Below are 20307 nucleotides of genomic sequence, written 5' to 3'. Positions count from 1 at the left end.
CATCCCTTTTGGGATCTACATGTGTTGATCTCTTTGGAAATCTCTTTTGGAAATCTTCGCAACTGGAAATTTCATTATGTAGACATAATTTTTAAAATCATTGGCCATTAGTTTGTTAACTGCACACTTCACCCATTTTAGGCTCCCTGGATATTGTGAGATGAGACTAAAAGTTCTAACACTCTGATTGTATGGTTGGTTCCCCTGGCAACCAGCCCCCATCTAATGTCTTCTCCCCTGGTGGTCATCTCTTACCATAGTAAAGATACTTACATAATTATGTAAAGTCTAAGAATTTTAAAAAGCAGGTGTCAGGACATGGGATCAAAATCAAATTTATACTTTACAATAAGTAAAAGGATGTAAAGGGACATATATTGAAAAATAATGAACTCCTTCCTGAAAATAACTGATTTGAATAAAAATATATATTTGGTTCAACTGATGAGAGCAAAAAGTTGGTTTTTGAGAATATGCATCTCATACTTTTTTTTTCATAGATCAATGTATTCAGAAAACAAATAATCATTGAATAATTATATATTTCTATTCAGCCAAATCATTTCTACCTACCTATAATTTTTATAACTGATTTACTTTTTAAAAAGTAGTTTTTGAATTCAACTAAATGTTTCTAAAAAAAAGGAAAATATTTAAACTATTTTCAGAGGTATTAAATGCTCCTTTGTATGAAGAATGCCAATGTGTTTTTCAGTATTTCTGAAAAAACACCAAAACATAGACAAAGCACACCATTAAGAAATCAGAAAAGAATATTAAATATTACTTGGGAGAAAATAGTTCATTTTCTACTTTACCTAATATTTAGTACATTCTTCAGCATATTTTCATGGATTCTTTTTGTTGTGTGGGATCTTATAGAGATGAATAAGAGGAAGAATGACCCATATTACTTTAAAATGGTGAATCCCTTTTAAATATTAACATTTGTATAGTTCTTTTATATTAAAAAAATGTATAAAAATGTTTTTTCCCTTAGGCAGGGGCATTGTCAGTAAAGTTTTCCCATTATAAAATGTTTTACTTTTTAGTTAAAACCTATAAAAAAGTTATGAATCCTGAAATATGACAGACTTCATAAATGAAGCACAGGTGGTATTGTCATACAGCAGCCACTTAGAAGGTAATATAAAACTATGTGGCAACTGTATGTTTTGTCAGTAAATAAAACTTGGGCAAGACTCATATCCAAACTAATATTTTCAAGTAATACAAATAAAATATATATAACTGCATTTTATTCTTCTCAGACAATGTTGGATGAATATTTACAGAAAGAATACTTATGAACAAATCTGTTATTGTGTATCATAATATGGTACTCAAAAGTTGAAACACCTGTTCTCTAATTCTACCCCTTTAATAGCTCTAATATTAACAGTGAAAGGCTGCCAATTTATTTTAAAATGTTTAAATTAGTTAATATCTACATTCTAAGTATGATAAAATGTTAAGCTTCAAGTTAGGGATAGTATGTTTTTTGCCTTACTCAATTATCTACCAAAGCAAGAAATCAGAACCCTGTGTGAGTCTCTCTCTCTCTCTCTCTCTCTCTCTCTCTCTCTGTGTGTGTGTGTGTGTGTGTGTGTATGTGTGTGTGTGTGTACAGATTTGTATGTCTGTTGTCTCTGTCACTTCACATGCTGCAGACCATACTTTGGAAAACTTTTAGTTAAAATATGATATACTTTCAAAATACAACATACCTTGGAAGTATGTTGTATTTATGACTCTTTGTGGAATAATTATAAAATTATCTGAGGAAATTAAGAGGCATGTGTTCAATAAAAATGTTTCTAGAAAGATTTGCTTTTGTGACATCTTACACAAATAGCTATAAAAATTTATTCTGCACTGAGTGATAGCCACCAGTAGCAGGAAACAAAATGTTGAATATTGCTTTTGCATTAACCATGTTTCCTGAATTACTTTCATATAATTACATTTGCATAGTCATATAAAAATGTGAGAATTAGTTTGTTAGCATTCACATATATATATTTATTGATAGTACTATTGTTAATTTTATATGAGAAAGTTTAGACATAAAAACCTCCATTCACATCATTTTTAAGTTTATCAGGGAGATTTCTGACTTAATGGTCAACTATGAAATATGTAGAACTGTGCTACATTACTGGATTACATTGCATTCTATTTGGTCTCAGATCAATTTGAAATCTGTAGGATTGTTGACTTTGAGGAAAAAATTAAAGTGCAGACCCAGTTCTGATATATAAAACTGTACTCCTTAACACAATTTCAATATTTTGAAAAAAAGTTCTTATGTTTTTTAAAAAAATGTTATTTTAGTTGAACATGGACACAATACCTTTGTTTTACTTATTTATTAATTGTTTTTATGTGGTACTGAGGATTGAACCCAATGCCTCACGTGTGCAAGGCAAGCACTCTACCACTGAGCCACAACCCTAGCCTGGCCCCTATGTTTTAATAAATATTTTTTTGCAGCAAGGAATAACAGCGCTTACTCCATCACTAGTAAGTTTTTTATACATTAATTTTTCAGGCTTACTTTTAAACATTTACTCATTTATTCCATCCCAAACTAACTCTTCCTTCCTTTCTTCCTTCTTTCCTTTCTTTCTTTCTATAATGATTGCTTTGAAATTCATAGGAGAAAACAAATGTTGTATTTTCAGGGCACAAAACACAATAACAAAAGATAAAAATATCTGAAATAATTTTGAAAATAAGATTAATAATTACTGAGGACAACGGGGGTGGGGGAGGAAATCATAGAGGATTTGTAGAGCTGTAAAAATGGTGGTTAAGAGCATGCAACCAAACATTACATAAGAACTCTACTTTAAAGGAAAATAAGAAAACTGTTTACTCAGAACCAAATATGAATGATCATGGCCCAGGAGCATTCAAATTGGTTTGAATGAGTGCTCAAAAAAGCAAAAGAGTTGTAAGTAGTTTTATAGACAGAAAACAAAGGTAATTTTAAGTCAACAAATTTGATCAATACCTTAGTGTGTGCATTGCATAAGCAGGTTTCAGTGAAATGGAAACATTACACTGCTAGACTAAGATGATATTTTACTGCATTCTTCCAGAGAATTGGTGTAGGAAGGGATCTAGTTTTTGTCAAGTTCCACATAGTGACTAAGGCCAGACATATTTCCCAGAAAGTTTACCTAATTGTCACAAGACTATTCGTTTTGATACAAAAGTGAGGAATAATGACTGGTTTTCTAAAGGCCAAAGTAGTCCTGCACAGGATTTCACCAAGCCTGCCTTTGCTTTTATCTCCTTATTAGAGAACAGAGAAGTTGACATTGCATATTCCTTCAGTGGGAGAACTATATGATATTTCTTCTTGAAATTCTCTACTCCACTTAAATACAAAGGGCAGAAGTGGGCATTGAGTAGGGAAAAGGTGGCAATATGGATCATTCCTGCCTTCCCTTTGGAAGGCCCATGGCAATCTCTTTTAGTATGCATGGGATAGACTGCTTTTGTTTTCTGTCTTTGAAGCTATGGCCTCAATTCCACAGGACACCTGTGTCTTTTCCCAGGATACAAAAATTAATGACAAATAATCTACAAGACATAAAAGAATGACATATCATCAACTCACAGTGCAGTAATATTTCTAAATCAAAAAAATTAGAGTTAGTGTGTTAAGTTACAGTCAAATTTCTAAAATTCAAATATTTTGTACTAAGTTCATCAGTCTTTTTTATACTTTAATCTATAGGAAATAGTTTTCAGAGTATAATTTTAAATAACTGAAGATTTTATGACAGGGAGTGTTTTTTTAATCTTGCAGGAAATATGAGGCCTTATTAAGAACTGACACAGAACATTCTCAGCTAAATTTACTCTGCAACCCAAACACTAAGACTCCTAACACAGGAAAATTTTATGTGTAACCAAGATTTTTACAATTTTTAAAATTTTATTTGTAACCAAGATTTTAAAAATTATGTACAAACTGAAAAATAAAAGTCACCATAGAAAATAAAAGGCAATGGTAATTTAGTCAGACTGTAAACCTGCTAAGAAACAGAATTCACAAGGATTTCCTATGTTGATATACATGTGCAGAGTGAGGTTTTCTTATAATTGGATAAACTCATTATATTTCAAGAATGGCTACTTAATAGAAAAGAATCCCAAGGAATTAATTCTTTCTTGTTCATAAATAAAGATTACACTAATAAAAATATAAAAAAAATCTTTACAACAGGATTCACTGCAATAAAAACATTTAATCTATATTTTCAGATCTGCAGACAATAAGTAGTTAACAATGCTTTAGCAAAAAGTGAAGTTTTTAAATTCAAAATAAATTTCACCTTTTTAATTTTTTTTCCCTAGAATACAAACACATTTTGCTCTGAATTTATAACAAGAACATAGCCTATTTGTTTTCAAGTTCATTTCCCCAGGGACATGGTGGCTGTAAATGGATAATCCATGGCTTGATTTCACAGTTAGGTATCCCATCATGCTTTGGGAATAGAGCAAATGAAAGAATTGGGACATTTATAACAAAGCTCCCTGCAGACTCATTATTGGCAGTGCTATGGACCATTACAAACCTACAGCCCTTGAAAGCTCAGAAATGCATGCTGTGGCATACCACATTCATTGAAATATCACATAATGTATTTTCTAACAATTTAATTTATAATTTAACCTTTCATTTAAAAGTTATGATAATTAAATTTCACTTGTAGGCAAGATTTAGTTAATCTATTATATTTTTATTAAGTTAACATATTTGAAAACATGTAACTTGCACATATATTCATAAAAGAAACATTAAAGAGCCTTTTTATTCCTGATAATGCCATAACATATGACAATTTTAGTATGCAAGGTACACTCAATTTAATATTTAATTTTTGTTTAAAAATCAATGTAGAATGTAACAAAATTTATCTTATAATCAAAACTACATACAATGTATTAATTTTCATAAGAATACACAATTTATTATAATGTATTAAAAGTCAATATAGACCAAATATAGACCAAAGTTATATTCCAATCTTGTAATTTATGCCCAATAATGTACATTCAGTGATTTTATAGTAGGGAAAAAAAAACTCAGAGAAAAATATTTCAAATGGCTCGGGCACCAAAAATCTGATACACACACACACCACACACCCACCCACCCACACACACACACATACATATATATACACACACAGGCACACACATTGGAATTGAGCATTTCACTATGTTAATCAGAATTTTTACTACCCATGGCATCAAAAGTTAAGGTTTGGGAAATTTAATACCCAACTTACTACTCTCCTCAAAATAAATTCACAAGTCCCAAAGAAATAAAAAAAAAAACCCTGATTATTAGAATAAAACATAATTTAATTTGCTACAATAATTTATTATACATATCTACTTATTACTAAGACATTAATGAAGATGATAGATCAATTAGGACATAAGACAATGACTGAATGTGGGGCATTGTAAATAAAGCAGATGCTGTTTTTGATAGAGACATTTCACATTTAACTTGAAGAATCTGAGCTCACCATTGGTAAGCACCATATACCTTATTTGATTTTGTATCTGCACAATGTCTTGCTACTGCTGGATATGTATGAAGTTGTATTCAAAGTGTAAGGATTATTCCTTTTCCTATTTAAATGTTACATTGAAGAGCTTAGATTGATCAATTGTTTTTATTAATTTATCATGTCAAGGTAGACCTAGTTTGGAATACTAACATTATCATTTTAATATTAAGCATAATTATATAGAAGTTTTATTAGTTATCCATAATGATGTCAGACACAAACTATACTTTTATACTATTGGATAATGAGTTACTATAAATCAATTTAACTTTATTATGCAGTTTATAGTTTAAAAGCCAAAGCATGTTGACAAGAAGTATTTTCATTTCCATATGATTCTGTTAAGAAGGTTAGCAAAGTTTTGATAAGTAAAGAAAATACTGGGACATGTTAACAGATGCAGACTTATTGCCTAGAAGGTATTTTGAACATTATGAATCTCACTTCATGGTAAATGTGTGAAAAAGCATTTTCAACATTGAAAATAGTTATATACACAAATTTTTTTCCAGAGTCTAGATCATCAGTTGATAGCATATGGCAAGCTCACCAAGTATAGCTGGGAAGATAATTTTTAGTAAAGACTTTGTGGAAATATCTATGGATATATGCAAGTATTAATTTTAGAAAAAAAATGTTAACAAGCAATGTTAAATCTTGATGTCTTCTGCCTACTTCTACTAATTATATCTTCTTTTATGGTCATGTCTTTCTGACGACCTCACTTACCCCCAGACACAGACTCTTAAATAGTTAGTTGCTTGCTGTGAAATACCTTCTAAGACATTAACCAGGGGCTAAAACTGTATCTCACTGACAAGCTGTCTATGTTTTGCTCATTCTAGAAGTTATCCTTTTAAGATAAGTTTAATTTTGCTTATATATATATAATTAATTTAATTAAGTTTAATTTTGCTTATATATATATAATTAATTAAGCTTAATTTTGCTTATATATACACACACACACACACACACACACACACATATATATATATATATATATATATATATATATATATATATAAAACCAAACAATTAGGTAGTAGGTTTCACTGTATTTTATACATATTATATATATATATATATATATATATATATATATATAAATTGTATATGTACATATGTTTTATATAATAAACATATACTATTGTGAAACTTTATATATATGAATAATATTTGCACATGAAAATGTACTTATGTATGTATCCATATATGTGTACAAATGTATATGTGTGTGTATTATATATATATATATATATATATATATATATATATATATACAATTCTTAATTCTAGCCATTTATAATGTTTTGATATAATAAAACTTTATTCTTGTTTATTGTACAATAAATATAAGTATTTTGTGATAGAAGAGAAGACACTAGTTGTGTTTTCCAAGTTTACCTTCAATTTTCATACATTACATTTAGCAGAATTTTGAAATCTCCTGCAATATTCAATGCCAATATTATATCTTCTAGAAAGCACCCTAATGACATTGAACCAACCAGCTAATTACTGAACCATCTCACTTATCAACACGAATGGTTGGAAATTTTTAGCTTAGCTAAATCCAAGGTTTTATGTGATTACCTGTACTGAAAGGGAGAGAATAAGGCTACCTCTTTTTTGCAGGCAAGTTATAATTATTTCTGCATCAAAAATTTTCACATGATCTCTTTGAGACAAATTGTACATCTAAGAGAAAATAATGGCTGGGCATGGTGGCACACACCTGTAATCCCAGTGACTCAGGAGGTTGAGGCAGGAGGATTTCAATTTCAAGACCAGACTCAGCAAATTTATAAGGCCCTAAGACGCTTAGTAAGAACCTGTGTCAAAATAAAAATTAAAAAGGGTTGGTAATGTGGCACAGTGGTTAAGTGCCCCTGGGTTCAATCTCTAGTATAAAAAGAAAGAAAGATAGAGGGAGAGAGAGAGAGAGAGAGAGAGAGAGAGAGAGAGAGAGAGAGAGAGGAAATGATGAGTACTTCATTTTCTAACATTTTTCAAACTATCAAGACTTCATTTTGCCTGTGATATTATTCTCTTTTCTTTGACTATAGAACTTTATAACTTTTTAGATAGCCTAAGAAATATAGACCACTTTCAGAAAAATAGAATTGGAGAGATGTGTTATAGAGAACATGAAGTCATATTGATAAAGTTTGTTCCTAGTTTGTGTTTTTAGCTTTCATTTTATGTCTCATAGAGGAGGTTTTGATACTTCCAGACAAAAACACTTAAGCTTATTCTTTCAAAATTTTCCAATAATAAGTAGAAAAAAAAGAATTATAAGGTTGATGTAAAACCAAAACTATAAAAGAAATGTTGTTTGCAACAGAAAACAAATGTAAATGGCAATCAAGCTCTGATCATGGAATTACATAGTGTATCCAGAGTAGACAGAACTGACCAGAATTCAGTTTTTACAAAGTATTCCAAGATGGAGAATTAGAGCCATGTTTCCAGATAGAATAATGAATTGGACCAGACTGGGCTGGAACCACTTGCAGTACATTGCTGAACAGCCAATCATGGTTAATTGCTACTCTAATGGACCTTGTAGGGAAAGAGAACTTAAAATTAATAAAGTAATGCAAGAAAATTGCAATGGGGATGAATCTAAAAATAGGTAGTTAAGTAAAATAAGTAAGAATTAAGAGGATTCATTCTGTATGATTATGTTTTTATGTAGTTCCGAAAAGGCAAAATTCATTATATGGTGATAGAAATCATAAGTGTAGCTATTTTAGGGGATAGAGACAGGTTGGAGGCTTCTCAACTGCTGATAGTTTTCTATTTATTGATCTGCATAGTAATTAAATGGGTGTTTTTGCTTAGTGATAATTATTTTGTCATTCATCTATAATAGGTATAATTTGTAATGTGTACGTTACAATTCAATTTTAGAAAGAAACAAGAAATAGAAGCAGTTCTTCCATGAAAGAAACATCTTTTGAAGGAAAAATGATAAACTATTTGGTACATTTTATTATATGTGGATAAGCAGCATTAGGAAGGTATTTAAGAATTTTCAGGGAGAAGAGGTGTCAAATCAATCATGTATTTTCTGCAGATGAAATAGGTATTTTAAAACACTGAAGAAATAAGGGAATCCATAAAACACTAAAGAAATAAAATATGAATATATTTCACTACTTGAAACAGTAGGTACAATTGTTACAATAATGTCAATAATAAACATTAGCTTAAGTAAAATTTGTAATACAAAGTAGTTCTACTGTGAAAAATATGGAAGAGTTCAATAATGCTGGCAGTAATTATTATAATATTTATAATTTATTACATACTAAGTTCTTTATTTGTACTGTCATTTGTTTACTAAATCTTTGTAAGATGGAACCCATTATTGTCCTGATTTTATAGATTTCTTATGTCTTACCCAAAATTTCATTCCTTAGAGGACTAGGGTTTTGCTTATTTTTTCAAAAGATGCATTAATTTAGGTTATGCAAAATTCATTAATTTTACCCCACTGTATAGGAAATAAACAAAAATAAAAAGGTACAACTGATAAAGATAGTATACCTTTTTCATGCCAATTTTTCATGCCATTTTTTGTTCCTTTGATAAAATTTTAAGAAATATGTAGTTTCATGAAAGACATGGAATAGAAGTGAATGCTATTTGTTTCTCTAGAAACCTGCAAAGCTCAGGACAACAGATATGAAAATACAATAACACTCCTTTTGTAACTACATTTTGAAGTTCTATGCATCCATCCCAGGCATCTGAGACCATTTCATTGAGTATGTTAAATGTCAGGCTCATGGATGGGTTCATTAATAGAGCTAGCATCTTGCTCAAGCCCCTCCCATCTCACTTAGTTTAAAGTAGCATCAGGCCCTGGAAGTTACATTTCCTTCTTGCCTACACTCTGGCCTTTTCTTTCACTATTCTGCTCCCTCACCCTGCTCTAGCCAGGCTGGCAATTTGTTGCTCTGGAAGCATGCCAGGCAAGTTAGACTTTAAAGTCTTTAAACTTGATTTTCCTTTTTGTGAACTGTACTACCACACAGAGTCACAATTTTAACTCACATGTCACTAAGTTGAGACAATCTCCACAGCACTGATATGCACCTGAGTTAATGTAGATAATTGCATACAGAAAGTTTTCCACCTCATACCTTCTGTTGTTCTACCTGAAATATCTATTCTCTAACACCTTCAACCTCATCTATAAGAAATTAGAAGATAACTCTTAGTAGAAAAGTTCCATTTTCTATTTCTATTAGGGGATTTTTAATGCCTGTTACTATAATTTTGGGAATTATTTATTATAATCTATTGTACATTTTGATATTGTTAATTATTCCTGTATCCCATACAGCCAACTTTTAATTTCCTTTAGGACAAATATTATGACCAGTTTTTCTTCGTATGTCCATATAACCCACTCTGAACCTTCTCTTCTCTGGTTAGACTCCAAAACCTAGTAAGTAGTTCTATGTAGCAGAGCAATACTTAGGGAGTCTTTTGGCCAAGCTGTGTTTTTAAAAATAGATTTATTTTTGCAGTAGAGTATCCAGCTCAAAATTAAATGCTATCTAACATACAAAAAGTAGAGTTATGTAGCTGTTAGATATTATGTTTAAGGTTTCTTTGATAAACTTTACTTTGACTTTTATACACAAATATATGGACACTGAATATTTGATTAAAATTTAAGTGTCCAAACTACTTTGTTTTAATCAGAAATCAATTGAGTATAATCTTTATGTCTTTTAAATTTTTAGGCAAAAAAAATACACAACAAAGAAAATAAAATCACTCTGTACAAGTTCATTTACATGTAAATGAAGTCAATCTAGCTGATCACTGATGAGCCCAGATTCTGGTGCAATAAAGCACATTGATATCCTCACATAAGTCCTACTAAACCTTGATGCACAGTAGGTTTTTTGTTCATAATTCAAAACACCATACATAAAAATGATAGGTAAGCTGAATTTTCCTCAAAAATGTTATTAAGAAGCATTTACTGAAAATTCACTTTAGAATACACAGAGAGAAAACCTATAATCTTTCTCACATGGAATAATGTCTGATGCTGTTTTCAGTATTCTTTATAATTTTTGCTGGCATTCTTTTTGTCAACTTCTATTTCTATAACGTTGGGGGCGAAAAAAAAACTATTACCTATTTCTCTACTGTGCCCAGATGCTTCACCAAAGAAGCATATTGGAAAACCCTCACCCTGGATTGAGTAGAACAATCCCTGGGTGGTTTTTACACCTGGGGATCTTCTGAGACCATCTAGTTTTAAAACAAGTAAGTAATGTCTGAGATGTTTTAAATACTCAATTTTTTTAGACCTTAAAGATGAGTAGTATTAAAGTTCTTCCACTAGAGAATTTAACCTTCCTGTGTAAATTAATACAAATAAGTAATAGCCGCCTATGTAATTATGGTCTGCCTTAAACAAATACTATGAGGATATGGATTTAGGCTTCATTATCTCTCCAGAGGTAAATAAGGTGGTTATTTGAGGAAGAAGAGATTTATGAGTTATTTAAACATGAACCTTTGGTCTCCAAAAATACAAAAGAAGAGTCACCCCAGGCAATGGAAAAATAACACTAAAACTACAAAATAATTTTCTAGATGTATTCCAGCTGTTGAGAGTTGCTGCTTTCAAAATATTTCTGAAAATTATGGAATGCAAAATATTTGCTTATCTGTAAGATAGTTTAATGCTCTCTTTAATTTAATTCATAATCACCTATGTCCCGGGAGATTATGGGAAAAAAATAGCTTAAGTCCATACCTCTACTTAATAATAAGATAATAAATAGCAACTTAAAAAGGAAAATTATGTTAAAATCCTTTACCAAATTTCATTTTATGTTTTTTTGAGAATACTCATGTGAATGAAACATTCATTAACCTGATGAATATTTTACACATAATAAAATACCATCAGAGCAGTTGATATCAAGGTGAAATGGATCACGAGTTATTTGCAAATATCTACAATTACTCTTTTAAACTATTAAAAAAAGAATTTTCTATGGTTTCCTGAAAAGAATAAAAAAATAAAAGAAGACCTGTTTGTTTCTATTGGATTACCTTCTTTTCTAATGGAAATACAGGGTATAACTGGTATAGAAAGGCATCCAAAAACTAAACATAATAACCTAACAAACATTGTGTTTAGAGATTCTTTTTTATTCTTTCCTAATGTTATGCACATAAAGGTATAAAATGGAAAATAATACTTAGAAAATATGTAAAGTATTGTCTTCTAAAAAGATATCTCATGATGTAAAAATATTATATCTTGTAATTTATTCTATGAAATATACACATAGATTAATACCTGTATGTAGTGGTAAGTACAAAACACACTTTGAAAATACTTGTAAAAATGTCTTTATAAAAACTCAGTTTAAAAAATGATGGAGACAATTTCTATTAAACAACTGAGATATCTGGACTGTTTAAAGAGACTATTCTGATTTCTTCAGGTATGACTTTTAGGACTAGTTCTACAGAGCTAGTTCTTGACCATAAGTATATCTTCTGTTTGTTAAAAAATAATAATAATAATTGCTCCATAGACACTAACACTAGCCATGGAAAATTTTCAAGATGGCTGAGATGCATATTAACATTTCCAGTGACATTCCCAAGGGTGGAAAAATGTGCAACTATATTTCACTTACTAATAATAGAAGAAAGGAATGAAAGACAGATGTAAAATATAGGAATAGTATCAGCTTTTCCTAATGTCACTTCTTCCTCACATTTCTACTTTTTAGCCATATTTTAGAATGGATGATTTGCTACTATAATAATGAAATTATCAGTTAAATAGTCTTCCATGAAAGTAATATATTCTCAGTCAGACCACTTGTCAAGCTTATTGTACTTTTGCAATTTTAATTTTCTAAAGAAATAAACCTGAGTTTTTAATTCATGTCTCTAATTCCACACTATAGATGTAGAAAGTTGAAAAAATGGAAAAGTTGTTTTCATTTCATTGATATGAAGTATTATATCATCTTAGGTAGATTTGATTTATTAGTACAAAACTGAGAATATTTCAGTTTTGCAAAACTTGTTCAAACAATGCTGAAAACATATCTCTTAGATATGTTTTCAGTGACTTGCCTAAGATCACTTAGCTAGAAACTTATGGAGCCAGAATTTACAAGCTATAGTTTGAATTTAAAATGATGAAATCTGCTAGTTACAATGAAAACCCTGTCACAAAAGGTGTTAGTGTTTGTCATTTCTTTAAACGTTCATTTTTCCATATTTCTCAACTATCCTTGCTTATAAATTTGTATAATAAAGGTGAAAACAGCCTTCCATATCTGTGAGTTCCATGTCTATGAATTCAACACACATTATTAAAAACATTTTGGGATTGATGTTGTACCTCAGCAGAAGAGAACTTGCTTAGCATGCATGATACCCTGGTTCAACTCCCATCATCAAAATAAATAAACAGAATCCATACTGAATGTATAGAGTTTTCATTTTCACTATTCCCTAGCAAATGCTGTATAACAAACATTTATAAGGCACTTATGTTTTACTAGATATTATACATAATCTAGAGATGATTTAAAATATATGGAAGGATTACATAAGTAATATGCAAATACTATGCCATTACATAAAAGGCTTCATTTGAATATCCTTGGATTCCTGAAAACAATCCACCCTGGATAAGGATAAAGAAGGACAACTGTATACACAAAAGCTTCCCTAAATGATCAAATCACACTCCTTCAGGTGATATTTTCTGAAGTAGCAAATGGATGCAAATATTTGTTTTTGTAGTAGGATTTCATTTCGACATATTTCAAGCAATTTTTTATTTTTTTATTGGTTATTCAAAACATTACAAAGCTCATGACATATCATCTTTCATACATTTGATTCAAGTGAGTTATGAACTCCCATTTTTACCCCAAATACAAATTGCAGAATCACATCAGTTACACATTCAAAAATTTTACATAATGCCATATTAGTGACTGTTGTATTCTGCCGCCTTTCCTATCCCCTACTATCCCCCTCCCCTCCCCTCCCATCTTCCCTCTCTACCTCATCTGCTGTTGTTCAATTTTTTAAAAATTATGAATTCTTATTTTGCATCCTGTGTTTCAATAAATTGATTACTTACTAAACAATCCTTGTTTTGTGGACTAAAATATTCTTGGTTTCTTTTCTACTGCCAAGTAGGTTTAATAGAAAGAACAAGGAAAGAACCTTGTCTCAATAACTTATTGTTTTTAAATCCTGCCTTAGAAATTAAATTGTTCTGGAAACAGACTTTCATGGATATTCTTTTTACGTTAGAGGATAATAATATTATTTTAAAATTTTTATTGCTGCTTTAGCTACAGAACAGCCAGACTTACATGATTACTGATACCCTATATACCACCTTTATAAAAAGTGAAGCTCTAATTCTTTAAATTTGGGGGTTTTGTTGTTCCTGTTTACTATCATTATTAAAATGAAGGAAAAAGGGAGAATTGCATGAGGGAAGAGTCTATTTTAACTAACCCTTCATTTAAATGTTCAGAATTTCACAGCAAATAACACAACATCAAACTAGAACATTTTTTATACTCTATCCCAAAATATCTTTACAAGTACCTTGTTTCACACCAGCCTCTGTTGCAGAAAATAGCAGTAATACCATCTTAAAAGATTACCAGTGAAGCACTAAAAACTAACTTCAGTTGAAATGTTAGGGTTTAAAAAGCAAAGAATTGTCTCCTTTTTTACCTGAAATAGGAAAATGGAAGGCATTTTACCAATGAGTACCTAGAAATTTTTAATTTGCTCAGTCCACATATAACTCATACATACAATTTGGATGGTGACATTTGAAATTCACCAAAGATTTTCTAATAAATGATGAAATCGCATATAACTCATGGAATATGATGGCATAAGAAAAAACACAAATATAGCTATTTCCTTATGCTAGAATGTTTATGAGTTTTACTTAATGTTTTACAATTTCTAGTACATATACCACCCACCCTTCAGCCAAGAGTAATAAACTAACATTTGCTTTTTCTTTTGAAAAGAATAAAAAAAACTCTGATATTTTTATCAGAGGTAAAATATTGTTTTTTGATGTAGCTATGTGTTTGAATTTCAGATATTCTCCTCTAGCACTTGTATATATGCTTTCAATCTCAAAACATAATATACCATTTTGAAGATCATTTCAGAGAGTGCCCAGTATTGATCAAATGCATTTGGAAAATTTTTGAGTTTTGTGATTCTCATCTACTTTATAGTACATTATCTTTATTCTAAATTTGTGAGTGCATTCATATCACTAATACATAGTTAAAATTAATTCATTAAATTGCTAATTTTCTAGATATAATAAGAATAATTTTTTTTAAAGTCATTGATTAGTAAATGGCTATTTCTTATATTATATGATACTATTTCTAATAACTCTTCCATTATGACAAAATGACAACAAATGATCATTTTATAATATGAAATAGTTCATGTTTTACTCAACCATATGAATTAAATTGTATTCTCACATGTGATATCTGACGCAATTTTTAAAATATTTTGTATTGTGCAATCATAAAATTATATTTAGATGATTTCTAAGGAATTATTTTAAATAAGTATTGCGTCTGTTCATTAATTTGTGCCAACTTTATTTATCATGTATATTTAATATTAAGAAAAATATCTGAACTGCTTTTTTTTAGAGAGAGAGAGAGAGAATTTTAATATTTATTTTTTAGTTTTCAGCGGACACAACATCTTTGTTCGTATGGGGTGCTGAGGATCGAACCCAGTCCGTAAGCATGCCAGGCAAGCTCGCTACCGCTGGAGCCACATTCCCAGCCCCTGAGCTGCTTTTTTAGGGGTCAAAGGGTTTGCTAGGGATTGAATCCATGGCATTCAATTTATAATCTATACTCACCAAGCCTTTTCTAAATGTTTTATTTGAAGACCTAGTCTCTAACACCTGCTAGTCCCCACTTCAGCCTCCCAAATCACAGATTACAAACATGTGCCACTGCACCCAGTTACTAATAAAGTTATAAAACAAAAAGTTATTACACTAATAAAAATAAAAAGTTATTACCCTAATAAAGTTATAAAACAAAAAGAAGACTTTGAAAACAAAAACAACGTAAGGTTTTAATTATTTTAATACAATGAGTAAATGTTTAACAGGTTGTTTGTCTGCACTTGTTTTTGTAATACAGTATCTCTTACTTACAAGTTTGTCTTCCCTTGCATAATGAAAGAAAATAAGATAGTAATTAAGAAAATGTGTCCACTGGCACAGGATAATTGAGAAGATGATAAAATAAGATAATGCACTCAAAAGAACAGCTTTTTCACTTTTCAGGTGTGTAGTTTGAAAAGTTTCCAGGTTAAAAAAATAACCTGAAAAAATACTTTCCTGAATCACTTTGAGGAAAATACTAAATTCTAGAAACTGACATAAAATAAAACTTGTCTTCTTGCTGATTGACATGCTTTAGAATTAGCTCCTTTTGTTTCATTTTCCCTGCCATATGCAAAACTATAGAAAGGGAGTGTTTCTCTTAACATTGATAGGTCTCTGTCTGGTAATATATTAGAATAAATAATAAGACAAAAATCCATAATTGTTGCAAATAAAATCCAAACATAGTCATGAGCTTTGGGAGAAGGGGTCAATTGTAGCTGGAAAAGTGATGGCACTTGTTAAAAAAATGAAGAAAAGGATAACCTTTCAGGTTCTAATAAAACCTTAGATTTGGACAAGTATCCAAATATTCATGCAGAATTTTGAAAATGTGAGTTCTTTCTCTTTCTTACAAATATTATATCTAAAAAAGAGAAAAGAACTTAAAGAAGATCTGGGAAATTTTCACTAAGAATTTAGAGAATTAAAACTTTTTAAGTTAGAAAACAATACTATTTTCATCTTTATAGCCAACAAAACAATTCTCAATTGAAGAACACAAATCCTATGCTAAAGAAAAAATTGAGATAAGACATAGCCTCAGAATAGAGATCCAATGTGTGATATGATTATCATGACCTTTGTTAAAACCTCAAAAATAATATGGTCATCTGGCTTATTAAAACTTTGAAATTAACAAAAGCATTCTTGAAAATTTAAGAAACACACACACACACACACACACACACACACATATATATATATACACACACACACAGATTTGTATATATATGTACATATATAATATATATAAGGATATATATATCGTTCTGCTAAAAATCATACTCCAATTATTTTGAAAATGTCCTTCTGTCTCTGGATTCAATGACAGATAATTTGGACATATGTGTTTACTGAAATACACACACATACATACACACACACACACACACACACACACACACGAGACTAGATTTAATACATAAAAAAAGAAAACCAAAATGTTTGAGAGTGCTTTATAAGCAAGAATCCTTCCAGCCTTGGTTATATTCAGACCATTTATTTATTTTTGGTACTGGGGATTGAACCAAGCGGTACTAAACCACTGAGCTACAAACCCAGCCCTTTTAATGGCTCACTAAGGATCTCACTAAGTTGCTTAGAGTCTTGCTAAATTGCTGAGGTTGTCCTTAAACTTGTGATCCTCCTACATTAGCCTCCAAAGTCACGAGGATTACAGGAGTATGCCATGGCACCTAAACGTCTTACAGGCTACCAACCTTCTAAAGGCAGAAAATTGGCAATGAGATTTAATCCACTGCCCCCAAAGGGGTATATTCCTGTGTATTTTCTGACATTATCAGGTTGAATGACAGAAAAAGAAGGTGATACCACCATGTAGAACCTACAGGCCTACCATCAATGAATTGCAGAACTATTCTCAGGGAGCAGAACCAAAACCCACTTAAGAAATATTGCACAAGGGTAGGTGGAATTGGCAAAATATATATAAAATCTAAAAATTTCAAAATTGCTGGAACAGAATTTGTCTATGGGCAGCATTTTTTTTTAATTGGAGGCCACATTAGGAGGAAATAATCAGATATGTGAAAAGTGATAGGTGATAACAGTACTCTGACTGGAATTGGTAGTGGAAGCAAAGAGGGAAGGAAAGGTGGGATAACAGTGACAATGGAAAATCTATCATGTGTTCCCAGGGATGGCTGCTTAAATCTTCATATTGTAGGCCGAACTAGGGATTGATGGAAACAGTGGACTGAGCAAAAGTAGCAAAAGATTGGGAGAGAAAGCAAGTTATAGACAAGGCATGGAGAGACTAACACAGAACCAAGACACACTCAGTGTTTACATAGTTTTTTTTTAGATAAGGATCAAATATACCTACTTATATCTATAGTACATAGAACTCACATATGCGAGATACTGTTGTAAATGTTTTACAAATACTAACTCAGTCATCACAACAATTACTTGAGGAATTATACAATCCTCATTTTACTGATGAGAACCTCAAGTTCAGAGATGCTAATAGGCTTTTCAAATTTCACTGAGCTAGAAAGCAAAAAATCTGCTTTACCTCATCTTATCCTTTCATGTCTTGGGTCAGAGTGATCTCATGTAACTGTTATTTTGCAGATGAGAAAACTGGTGTTCATTGGACTTACATAATTTATCTAAGAAGATAAAATTTATTGTACTTTATAATTGAAGCCTAGTATATCTCAGATACCAAGATTCTTTCCATTATATCATATGCTCTTTGCTTATTTGAAGGTAGGAATCAATGTGTAAGGAATAGAGCAATGATCCAATTATGAAGGCTACAATCTACTATTCAAGAAGTCAAGTATTTTTACAACTTAGATGTGTTAGGTGTATGACAGATAACATAAATACTAAAAATAAATGAGTCAAGCTTCTCTAGCACAGAATTGATTTAGATACAATTGTACAGTAGGGATAGGTAGAATAATTCAAATGATATCGGAGATAAAGTGAAATAACTGCAGAAGTCAAGATTATCAAAAGGACCATGACATACTTTGCACAACTATAGTTGTAGTTCTTTATATTTTTTTAACGCACTAAATAAAATTGTGTCTAGCAGTCATACAACACATAATAGAAAGAGTAACTGAAAGGGAGAAAGAGATTAACAGAGAATGCAGAAAGAGAGAGAGAGGAAAAGAAGGAGGGTGAGGGAGAATAAGAGGAATGGGGTACAGAAACACAGTAAGGAAGAGACAAAGGGAGAACATAGATAATACTGATGTCATAGAAATTTCAGTTCAATAGCCAGATCCTGGGTTAAGAATATTCAAGGAAATATCTTTACAATTTTTATTTTGTTCTTTATTTTTATTATAAAAATATATTATTTTATCTAACTTAGTATATAAAATAGTCTGAAAGGGATATTCCTTGATAAAATATATGAAATTGGAATGTATCTGTGTTAACAGAAATCTTCTTCTGGATAGTCAACACCACACTGGAACATGTCAACACAGAGACCAAGTGAAATTTTCTTTTCCTATTTTGTTTTTCTCACTACAAACAAATAACAAAAAATTTATCAACGAATTTTTAAATACTTAATAGAAAAACACTTTATGATATAATATTAGCCAATGAAAAATATTTACCTTCATGATTAATTTTTAAGATTTTGTATATTTTCTATGTAAATATATTACAAATATATATGCTGAGAATATCAACTGATCTTGGGAAAATTTAAAGTCTCACACATCATGGTAATGCTAGAATTTAGAGGGAGGTGGTTCCATTGACCTCCTTCCACTGACTTTCTCAATATGGTGTAAGTCAAGTAATTTTTTTCTTAAATCTTTTATGTATGTTGTCCTATATATTGTCCATTTACTCTGTTACAAATATAAATGTGATATAATAAAAAATAAATTTGATGAGAAAATCTTTATCACAATTTCTTCAAAGAAAGATACAAGCCAACAATAAAATATCCTAAGAAAATAGCAATCAGTCAAACAGACTCATTTTGTAGGTGTTATCCTGACAGCAATAAGCCTGTAATATCCAAAATCTCTTCCTATCAAAGAAAGAGTTGTTATGCTAGCAGAAATACTTTATTCTCAGTGCCCTGCAAAAGCATATTTTTAACCTTAAATAGAAAGGATTTGAATGAACATGGACTGTTTTTTGACTTCTAGAAATATTTCATATATTTATCAAAAAAGAAAAATGAAGGTCCAAAATAACAAATGAAACTACCAACCTGGTTTGCAATTTTGTATTATATATGTACTAAAATATAAAAGTAGACACAAAAAGAAAGAAATATATTTGTCTGCTACTTTAAAGGGCTTGATTCTAATTGCATGGTAACATTATATATTAATGGCTATATTTTAGAAATCAATTGTTTAAATAAAAAAGAAAATTCAGCGTGCAAAGGGGGACCAATGTATGCTGACACACAGCTCTTGAACTCTACTGGAATTTCATATGTATCATAAAAGATCTTCTATATAAATGTTTAATTTCCTTAATATTGTGACATAACCTATTGTCAGTAGTCAATTAGACATAATTTTAAATTTAGCTAAGGTTCATGCTATGATTTTAAAGAAGGGTGATCAAACCCTTTTTAAAGAACCATTGAAATAGTCTGAAGAACAAAATGGGCAGAAAATTGAAAATATGAAAAGCAACATTTTGAATTGATCAACAGAAATCAAGGGAAAGAAAGGAAAAAGTTAAAACAATAAC

The sequence above is a fragment of the Urocitellus parryii genome, chromosome 10 (genome assembly GCF_045843805.1).
Source record: "Urocitellus parryii isolate mUroPar1 chromosome 10, mUroPar1.hap1, whole genome shotgun sequence".
Taxonomy (NCBI): Eukaryota; Metazoa; Chordata; class Mammalia; order Rodentia; family Sciuridae; genus Urocitellus; species Urocitellus parryii.
This window is presented reverse-complemented; position numbering follows the sequence as displayed.